Raw genomic sequence first — 11,343 nt, 5'->3', positions numbered from 1 at the left:
TGGCCAGTTCTAAATGATCCTTGCTGAACTGCAAAATCGATTAGGCAGTGATTTCCCACCTTGGATTTTTCTACACCCCTCAAGATTTCTTGCTCTTGGAATTTGTCACATTCACAAGAAATTAAACATGGTGCATTGCTCTAGTGGCAATTTCTTTGGCCTCCCTGAACCCCAGAAGCCAAGTGGAGTCCCCTGGGCTAGTTTGCTTGCAGTGGAAAAGACTTCAAAGCTGACAGTTTTCACTGAAAAAAAGTAACCTTGGATGAAGTTAAACACGGGATTCAGAGTCCCTTGCTTACACTAAATGCACAGAAAGCCAGAAACACCGCACGGGAAAGGGAGTCATCCCCCACCAAAACAGCAGCAGACAAACTGCTTGCTCAGCACAAGCCAGGCCATGATGTGGGGCACGTACATCCCCCAGCATCGCCTGGCACCAGGTACCAGCACCCGCTCACAGCACCTCCAGGCTGGTGGCATCCCTGCTCCTCACCCTGGTTAATGACAGCTCGGACCTGGAGCGGGCAACCATGAGTCTTTAACATAACAACAGGTCAACTAAAAAGTGTTAGAAACCTGTTGAGAAAAAGAAAAACTCCTGTCTGCATTAAATTGCTAACAACTATCTTTAACTTGCCTTTTCCAGGGAATATTGTTTGGGTTTAAGCCTTTTAGGAAGCTGTCAACCTTAGCAAAAATCCCTTCAAACGGGAAGGCTCAAGTGAAAAGGTACCTGAAAAAAATTAGTGATTAAATCATATTTCCTGATCCAGAAGTGCCAATGCAAGGTCTGATTCCAGTGGGAACAGTCATGTACCTGAAGGGAGACGTATGCTGCAGGGCAGCCCCCTCCCAGGGCTGGGCACAGGGGGATTTTTCACATGCTGTGCAGAAGGGAATTCCCAGAGGGATTAAAGCTTTTTCTCTTCTGGCTCTGGACTTCACCCAGCATTCATATAGGAGATTGCTCTGCCTGGAGTGAGAGTGTAAAAGCTTCAGAAGAAAAAGAAGGTCTGTTCAGCCATGTCAGTTACCTAAAAGCCCAGAGGCGGGGTGTGCTGAAGGAGCAGAGGGAGCATGTGAAAGTCAGAGGTGAGGCTGGAAAAGGTTCTTCCACTTAGGTTCAAGACTGCACTAAGGCACTTCAGCTGTTGGTGGAGAAAAGGCTGCACAAACCATAGAGGAGGTGCTGGCAGTTCGCTCGGTGGAGCACAAGCTCTGCCGATGGCATCATTTGGATATTTAAAGCCCTTGGCTCTAATTGTAGCACGGCCGTCCTTGAATAAACAGTGCTAGCATTACAGTCATTGTGGGACATGGGATGGATTATGTCCCAGTCTGCCTGAGAGGGGAAGCTAGTTCTGGCTCGGCTGGGCAGGGAGCTGGCACAGAACGCCTCTGACACCCTGACACCTCTCGGCAGTGATTTCCCTCAAGATGAGAGAGCTGATGAGGCGCAAAGAGAGAGGCTCAAGGAGGCTGCAGCATCCCTGCAACGGTCCATTTAAAGCCAGATGCAGGCAGCATAAGCTGCTGTGCTTTTGGCCTCTTCAGCAGTCAGCTCTGCAGAGGGTGGGAGGTCAAGGGCATCTGCTGGCACCCCAAAAGGGAACAAGGCTCCTGGAGATGAGGAATAGACCTGACTTGTGCAAAGAAATTCAGCCCTTAGTCAAATCCCAGGCTGGGAGTCTGGCTAAAGCACGAGCCGGCTGCCAAGACACTTGATTCTCACACAACTTACCTGTCACCTTGTGTGGGATTCATTGTCTTGAAGAACGTGTTTAGTGAAGCCCAGGTAGATGGCTGAATCCTGTAATAGGAAAAGCCACGGGCAATGCTGGGACACCCAGCCTTCCAGGTCTTTATCTTTGTAGATAAGCAAGTTTGGAGTCTTTGGAAGAAATGCTGACTCCTGTTAACTATCCATCACTGAAGCCAAGCTTCTATGCCCTGGGCATCTGCTGCTGCATGGCAGGTGTGAAGACAACATCAAAATGGGACAACAGGGTTAGAAGAGAAGCAAATCTCACCGTTGTATTGAGAGCTGGCATTTTGCCTGCCTTGTCAATCATCTTTCATGCTCAGAAATATAAATTGTATGGAATGGCTCCCTGGAAAGACAGTTCCTTTCTTATTAATAATGAGAGTCAAAAGTTAAACACAGCAGACAAAACACATACAGGACTAATGCAATGTTGGAGCAACATCAGACCAAAAGGGCTTCCATCTCACTCCTCTTCCCTTTCTAGCCAGACGGAGCATTCCCGGTGCACATGTGGGGAGAAGTGAGGAAGCAAGGAGCTGTCAACAGCAGTACTATCCCAGAAATAACAATGACTTCTCAAGAAACAGGAGAGTTGGAGGCCTCCAGCATTCAGACTTGGCTCATTTCAAAGGAAGGACAGTAACAGCACAGCTGAGTAGTAGTATGGAAAACAAGCTTTTTTTTTTAGTGTGGTCCTTGGGAGGAACTGAACACAAGTTTGAGTTTAGCTCCTGTCTCCAAGAAATTGGGACTTGCCCCAGAAGAAATATAATCTGGAGAGATGAGTCCAAAATCATGGGTGCAGAAGATGCTCCACCCAAGACTGCTTTGTTCTGCCTTTCTTTTTCAAATGTTACTGTTTGACCTCTGGCTTCTCCGTCGTGTGCATCCTACTGTGGTCTTCTCAGCCTAACAAACGCAGTTGTGACTTGTGCACTAGGTAATGAGATGCCAGGCACATGGAAAACCTGATAGGCAATGTTCTCAAGTTCTCTGTTAATTACCAATGTTTGCTTAGCAAATAGCTGTTAAAATGCCTTGGTGCACCAACTTTTCTGGGATCACTTTGTATTTCCCAGATGTTCAGCTGGCAAAAACCTGACAGATGCCACCTACTGATTATTTCCCCAAACTGGAAGAAGTTTAGAAATGTTGATTTGACGTCCCCTGCAGTAGATTCTGCAGGCATCAGGTCAGACACCTCTGGTATGAAAGAAGTTTCTTTCCAAAATGATAAAGGCAAGCAAGTAACATGAACTTAATGTGGAAACAGCATTCTTCCACCCTCCAGCTAGACATGAAACCAATGTGAAGAGCAGCACAGAGAGATAACATCTGATTGTATGGATACTAACCCTGAGGTTCATCTGAGTGAGTTCACCTAGCTCTAGCACAAGAATCGAGAGAGATCTGAGTTACCTCCAAGGTGGAATTAACATTTGACAAATAGATAGGTAGGACAAAAGAGCTGAACTTCTCCATTCAGTGCCCTAAAACTTCTTGTTTATGCCAGTACCTTGTGCTCTGTCTATCAGAGTAGCCACTAGCTGGCACAGACTTGGAGGAGCTTCCTTGTAGGTGGAAACTACTGTTCAGTAAAGTGCTTCTAGCTGCAAGGTGGAACCTGGGCCAAATTTGTGGATTTTCAGTCTTACGATAAAATTAGAGCAAAGTATTTGAGGAATATTGACTTTGAGACTAATGCATGAGGCCATGGTCTAGGAAATCTTGTGCTTAGGGCAATTCCATATAAGCCACGTAGTATCTCTTTCTGCAGCTCTATTCCGGGATCAATAAGTTTCCTGAGAGGTTCTTCTCTAACACATAGTGAAATAATTAGCACAAAGAAGCTTCATATAACCGGAATACAGAACCATTTCCTAGTTCTACTCCGGTATCTGTCGTATTAGGAGAAATGCACACTGACAGCCCTCTTGCATGCGTTAACACAGAACCCTTCCATTTGCAACAGACCTGAGCATTACGCAATGCAGAAGCCTGTCGTATGAAAGGCTTAGACAAAATCCGGGGAAAGCAGAAGCTGAGGAAGGGAAGAAGTGACACAGAGCCCACGTGCCATCACTAGAAGATACCTGTAGCAGTTATCTTTGCTGAAGTCTTGCACAGAAGGAGCTTTAGAGACATCTATGAGGAGAAAATCTGCTTCCCACCATGTCTAAGCTACAGGCTTTTATACTGGAGTCTGGCTGAAACTTATAAAAGAAACCTATATTTACCCAGAACAATTATGAAAGGAATGATTCCTGATACCATGGCAGTTGACCTTCTACTTTAAGCAGGAATTTTGTCAGACCATATAATTTCCATTGTCAGCTACAACCATCAAGCCGTGACTTTAACTTCCATGCACTGAAAAAAAATAAAAGAAAAAAGAAAAAAAAAAAAAGAAAATCCCTCTTATAAAGCTACACTTCGATTTCTAAAAATTCATGCAAGTTGCTTTTATGTATAGGTCAACGCTTCCATTTGCTGGATGAACGTCAGTATTTCTGCACTGAATGAAGCTGTATGAAACCAAAGCATTTCATTATTTCCTCTGGAGCTTGCTAAACAAAAGTGGTTGAAGATCATCAATCAACACGCTGTTGTATTTCAGTGCCAGCGGTATTTTAAGGGCTGAACAGCTCAATTAGCACTTATAAGCAGTAGTAAGCAAAAGCTCTCACAAGGATCAGTTTTGTAAGCCGTCCTCTACAAAAAGTAACCTGTTAGTGCAAGATGCAAACCTCTGGTCAGCCAGTGTCCGTCCTGCGGAGTGACTCGAGGGAAGACAGCAGTTGTGAGGGTGGGAGGGAAGGGAGGGGGAGCGGGTGCAGGAGCTGTTGCCTGTCCTGGGTGGCTGAGCTACCTTCCTTCAGAGGACGCCAGCAAAGGAATCTGGAAATCTGAGGTGCAAATCAGCATCCTTTAAACTGCCTAGAGAGATTCCCACAGGCTTTTGGGGAATCCTGTCTTAAGTCCTTCTCTGAGTGGGTTATCTAGATGTTGGTAGGCACGCAGTGACGCCTTCACTGCATATAAACCAGTTCGATTTCTTCTTTGGGCACATCAGCCCAGTTCCCTCCCAGACACGGTAATTTACCTCAGATACAGTTCAGACAATCAAGTTCATATCAACTTTGGCCTGTCATAGAATTATCACAAGTGTAATCATTTGAACTCCCTGATAGCTGGTTCTGGATGTTTTAAAGGAAAAGGGGACAAAAGGGAAAAGGGAACGGGAGAGAGAGAAGAGAAAAGAGAAGAGAAAAGAGAAGAGAAAAGAGAAGAGAAAAGAGAAGAGAAAAGAGAAGAGAAAAGAGAAGAGAAAAGAGAAGAGAAAAGAGAAGAGAAAAGAGAAGAGAAAAGAGAAGAGAAAAGAGAAGAGAAAAGAGAAGAGAAAAGAGAAGAGAAAAGAGAAAAGAGAAGAGAAAAGATCAGTCAAAACCAGTTTTGTTAATCTTATTTGAGTGTTAGCTGGGTAAAATATAAAAGGGAATTTTAAAAATCATTTTCTGTTCTCTGTAGTTACTGCCTGGGGAACAGATTCTTCTGCAAATATTCATAGCCATGAAACATTGATAGACATGCTGCTTAGGCTTACCTACAGATTTTCTAGCCGTGTTTCAGAACTAGCATCCAGGTGTCATTAGCCTCCTCTGAAAACTCATGACCTGCACATCTTTAAAAGTATCACATAGAAAAATCTTTCTAATCATATAGCAGATGTGGTAGAAATGTATATCATCTAAATTTCCAATAATAAATAAGATTTCAAAACCAGGATCACAGTTCATAACTGCAAAATTTCCATTGACTTCAAAGAAAACAGAATTTGGATCTCTGAAGCCTTAGTGTAGCAAATGTAAAATTCCTGCAAATGAACACTGCAGGAAGGCATCTAAAGCTATCTGGTTTAGTGTTTGTTCAAAAGAAAGCCACAGGTGAAAATCTTTCTGACTTGTAAAATACATTTAACTGAACCAACCTGTCATCTGTGCATCCCGCTTTATCTAACCAGTCTCTCTATTAGCACTCATTACCATGGTATCTGAACTTCTTCTGCTGGAGGTGTTATTCCAATTACTTTAGTCTTACTGCTGACATGTAACAGAGCAAAATGTGAGCTTCTGTTAGGAAAATAATGCTCCAATTAGTTGCTCCCTCTTTGTCTAACAACGCAGAAAGTCACACAGCGAAGGACTGTTTTCCAGAGCTTGCTCCCTGGGGTAGCCTCTCCTTTTTTTTTTTGTTGTTGCCACCACCAGGCTGACACAGAAGTTCGGCAGTCTCCCTGATTATGGATCATGTATTGGAGCTCAAGCTATTTACAACAGTCAGTACAAATCAAATACCTCCCGTGTTCATCAGCCACTGCTCATCTGAATTTCTTGCGTCTCCTGTGCTGACCCAAATCTCTGTAGGAGACAGAGAAAGCATTTTTCTTACAAATCCCAACTCTTAATTGAAATCGAAAAACACCTGAGAAGGAGAGCTGTAAATACACAGCAAGTATGAAGAAACTGCTGGTTTGTGATCACGTACAAACCGCTTCTTTCTCAGCAGTTCTCTGGGATTTAGAATAGACTTCACCACTGACAAAATATTTCACCCAGGCACAGCATAAGAAAGAATTATAAACAACTTTGGAGACTGTTCCCAAGCTAAATCTTGGTGTATTGACCTTCTAGCTTAAAAATCAGATATCTTGCTTAAGGGAGAGATAATCAGCATTTCAAGCTTTTCACCACAGACCCTCCTATCCCACCAGCAGCTGCAGGTTTTTGTCAGGTTTGAAAGTAGCAGCTGGAAACCACCTCATTCCATTTCAGCTCTTGCATACCAGAAAATGAAATACCGAGGTAACAGGACTAAAGATCAAGTCTCCCCCAGCTGCAACCAGACTTTTTGACTTATGTCTCATCTTCTGGTGGACACACGCCACTGTCTTCCCCTTGTTCACATCAATTGAAGGAACATGACACAGCAGAGCTCCTTAAACCATGGACTTCACCCCTAGTTCAGCCCACAGGAACACATTGCCTGGACATCACTAAGGTGAGACACACGGTTCCTGTAGGGGATCCAGTATTTCTCACCTTTTCTTTGATCTTAGGATGCTTTTCTTTAAGCCAGGATGCTTCCAGGGCCCAGCAGTGGGGAAGTGTCCTGCACTTGTTCGACCTGGACAATATTAGGGAGGAGGTCCATCACGCATCCTGCTGTGACAGGATGCAATCCATATCTGAGCATCACACATCCAGGCTCCCAGTGCCCCCTTTGGGGCAGCACCTGTCAGTAGTCCCAGGTCACAAACCCTTATTTAAAACAGAAGATGATAAAGAGGATCTTAGGAAGAGTTAATTCTGCTAACAGCACAAGCTACGCTTGCAAAGCCTTGAGCCTTAACCACAACCATGGCCACGGGAACACCTGCTCCGAGACCATCACTCACGAGGGAGACAGCAAACACCACTGATGTTCCATGGCTGTTACGGTTACGTCGCAGTTACTGCAGTTTCTCACTTAAACATGACTGCTTCTGCAGAGCAGTAAAGTGTCTACGGCAGAACCAATTCTACTTAATGCACTATCTGAAAAAGAAACTGCTCTGAAGCTTTGTAGATCATCACAACCAGTATAAAGGATTAGCTGATGATTTTGTGAATGAGATGGATTAGGTGGTGTGCTGGAATACAGCTTTACTGGCTTTCAACAGGCTGGCACTTCAGAATCACCAGGTTTTTTCTTTCTTTGTTGTGTTTTTTACAAAAAAACCCCAACAAACTCAAAACACATAAGGGCTAAATCCTGATTCTGTCACAAATAACAGCAAAGATCCCTTTGCCTTAACTCTCCCTGGTGTGGCAGAACCTGGCCTGACCAGTGCAACACTGTGCTGATATTTATTTTGCTGGCAACGGTATTAGTAATTAAAACTCATTGTGTGCTATTTCTGCAGTGAGATCCAGCCCAGAACCTCACAGCATACAGAGCTCTGGAGATACTTTAACTGAGATGTTTTGGTTCACTAATAACACCTCTCTCCAACGCTGTCAGAAAAGTAGAAAGGTGAATAAACTGCCAAGGTTTTTATACCACTGACCCCATGGAGGAATTTCATCTCTATATATTGCTGTGTCAAACCATCTCCTGGAGTATAAGCAGAGGTATTGGTTATTGACTTCCAGAACCATGTTAACATCGATGAAGGACCATTTACTTCTCCAGTCTGATGAACAAATAGCATCTCTCTCAGGACCGTAGGGTTTTGCTGCCCAGACAGCGATGGTTTTATATATACATCAGCCAAGGTTCAGCTTACTGAAGGAAGGTGCTTGTTCTATTTAAAGGAGTTGCTACCTGAACAGCTTTTAACATGCACAGGTCAAATATCTCTCCAAGCATAGGCATGAAGCTTCTTAGATAAATAATGAGCAGGAAAAAGCAACAAAGTCTTCTAAAAAGAATCTATGAAACCAAAGAGAAGGATCAAGGGGTTTTCTGATCAGAATCTTTTTCAACAGTGTTCTTTTTTGTTAAAAATAAGTGTGACTGACCTTGAAACCCTTCTTAAGAAAGTTTCTCCTTTGAGAAGTCACCTTCAAATTGGCAAGTGCTGAAGCTTCAGTGTTCTGTAGTAACACCCCCACCACCACCTCCACTCCCTAAATATAATTAAATTCAGATTAAAACTTTAAACAGCTGAAAGTAAAATTGTGTATTTTGGGTTATTTCTACAATTCCTTTGGCAGCTCTGAACATGTGGGATGATTTAGTGTTTAAACTATTAAGATTTAACTTTTATCCTCAAATAGGGAGAAGTATGAATCCAATGGCAGTACAGACCTGCAAAGCTTTCAATGTTGTTACCAGAGGTATGCGAATACAACTGGAACAGGTACACTATCACTTCTAAACACACTTATCCTTCCAATTAGTTCAGCCTGAGAGTCTGTCAGGGTGAAACACACTGATGTCTCTCCACAGGCTGTTACCTGCCTTGTCCTGTGCTGAGTCCCGCCACCGAGACACGAAGATGAAGCTGGCACACAGGAAAGGTTAATCCATGGCCACCACAACGCTATATGTGACTTCCCTTACTCCAAGGTCTTGCAGCTTCAGACAGGTTGTCCTCTGGCACTGCAGGAAAGGGTGGTAACTACCTGGAAATGGATAACCCCCCCTCCCAAAGCCAAACCCCTATGTTAGCAAGAGGTGTGAAGAAAGGGACTGTTAGCTGTGTGTGCCTGACTTCTCCTCATGCCATATAGCTGGGTCACAGTTTATTTTTCCATTCCCTGGTGCAGACTTTGTGGCTACCTGCACATTTTATTTCACAGCAAGAAACAGTGAGCTTCTGTTTTCCATGGGCTGCGTACTTCACAGGGCAACCGAAGGAGCAGATCTCCCAGCATAACAGGCTAGCTATTCCCATTAACGAGCAGGAGATCCCAGACCCTGAATTCTGCTTTATTTTATGCCTAATGATACACTACAGAAAGCAAAGTTACTCTTCCAGAGTATGGAACCACTCACCACACCTTTCTTTTATTCTTTGCTGGCAACCAAGGAGATGAGAAACTTTTCTTTTGGGTAAGTTGTGGGTGTTTTTCTGACAGCCTCTGTGTCTTGTACACTTGTACCGTACTTAATGTAGATAAGAGTACAAATATTTTGCATAATTACATGGATGTTAACATTCATAGCGCCTGTGGCATCAGTTTTAATTTAGTAAAGTGAATCAGTTCCTTTTCCTAACAGTTCATCAGCACGGTGCCATACAGAAAGGCTGCATCGTGCTTGGCTGTTACCACACTGGAACATTAGCAATTCTAATCGTAAAACTCCTTTAAGTGTTACTCTACAGGAAAAAAAAAAAAAAAAAAAAAAACCAAACCAAAACTTTTTAAGAATGTAGAAGTTTCTCCTCAAATCTCAGTTTTGACATAATACAGGCAGTAATTGCAATAGCAGAATCCAGCTACAATCACAGGTGAAGGCACAAGAGTTGCTGTATTTTTCTCTCCACACCATTGCCCTGTCTCATTGCTGTGTTTTACCTGGTCACAGATGGCACGTGCTGTTAACCGCGACACTCTTAGCACAGCCAGGATGTGCTAGCAGGGTAGCAAGTGGCTGACAGAGTTTTCACCTCAAAAATTATTTGAGGCAGCAGACCAAATTCCTAGAAAGTAGTGGGAAAATGCCTAGAAAGCAGCAGAGGAAATCCTTGAAAGTGGTAGGAAAAGGTCTAGGAAGGATCAGGAACATTCCTAGAAAAGTACAGGACAATTCGCCCAAAGCACCCCCAGACTTCTTGGAGATAAATTGATGAAGTCTTTCAACACAGCAGAAAAATCCTAGAAAGCAGTTGAGGCATTCTTAGAGGGTTTGGTGTGAATTCCTAGAAATCTAAGGGTAAATGCCTGGAAAGCACCATGTAAATTCTTAGAAAGTGGTGGGAAAAATTCAAGAAAGCACCAGTAAAATTCCTAGAGAATAATAGATTAATTTTAATTAAATTAATTAGTTACTTTAATTTTCTAGAGAGCAACCAAGTTGAAAGGCACCAATTGAATTCCTAGAAAGCAGTACAAAAAATCCTAAAAAACAACAGGAACGTTCCTAGAAAAGAGCAGAAAACTTCCTAGAAAGAATGGGATGTCACAAAAAACAACAGAAATTTTCCTAAAAAGCACATGCTGAAAGGCTGTGAAAAAATTGCTTGCAAAGCCACAGAAAAGAATTCTGAAAAGCCGCTAGAAAAAATCATAAAAAAGTAGCAGGAGACTGAATTCATAGAAAGCACTAGGAAACTTTCTAGACAGATTCTAGACCAAGGAGTTGCTGGAAAGCACTATGTGAATTCCTAGGAGGACTCTAGATTGAGGGATTCCTGCAAAACCAGGGAAATTGCCCCAAACCTTCCAACACAAGGTTTCCTGGAAAGCAACTGTTGTGCTCCTAGAAAGGCATGGGGATTTCCTAGAAAGGTTTTGAATGGAAAGGATTGCTGGAAAACTGGGGGAAATTCCTAGAAAAGATCTAGATTGAGGCATTGTTGGAAACCCATGGGAGGATTTAGAGGAGGGTCTAGACTGGGGCATTCCTCAAAAGCCATAGGAAATCCTTTATCCATTTTTCCTTTAAATACTTGCAAATTTTGTCCTGAAAAACATTGGGTAGGACACTGGAATCCTTACAAACAGCCTGGTGGAGTTCAGGATCCTGTGTAGAGGAAGCAGAGCAATAGGTAGGACTGCAGTCATGGTCTTCAGGAGGGCTACCTTTAGCCTCTTCAAGGACCCACTTGGACAATCCCATGGGTAGGGCTCTGGAAGGTCGGGGGGTCCAAGAGAGCCGGCTAATATTCAAGCATCATTTCCTCCAAGCTCAAGAGAGGTGATACATCACTGAGTAAGAAATCAAGCAAAGGGGGCTGGAGATCTGCATGGATGAGCAAGGAGCTTCTGGCAAAACTCAGAAGAAAGAAGTTTACGGAATGTGGGAAAAGGGACAGGCCACTTGGGAGGAATATAGGAATATTGTCAGAACATGCAGGGTTGCCATGAGGA

The sequence above is a fragment of the Falco cherrug genome, chromosome 8 (assembly GCF_023634085.1).
Source record: "Falco cherrug isolate bFalChe1 chromosome 8, bFalChe1.pri, whole genome shotgun sequence".
Lineage (NCBI taxonomy): Eukaryota > Metazoa > Chordata > Aves > Falconiformes > Falconidae > Falco > Falco cherrug.
The sequence above is the reverse complement of the archived record's forward strand: the minus strand, read 5'-3'. Positions refer to the sequence as shown.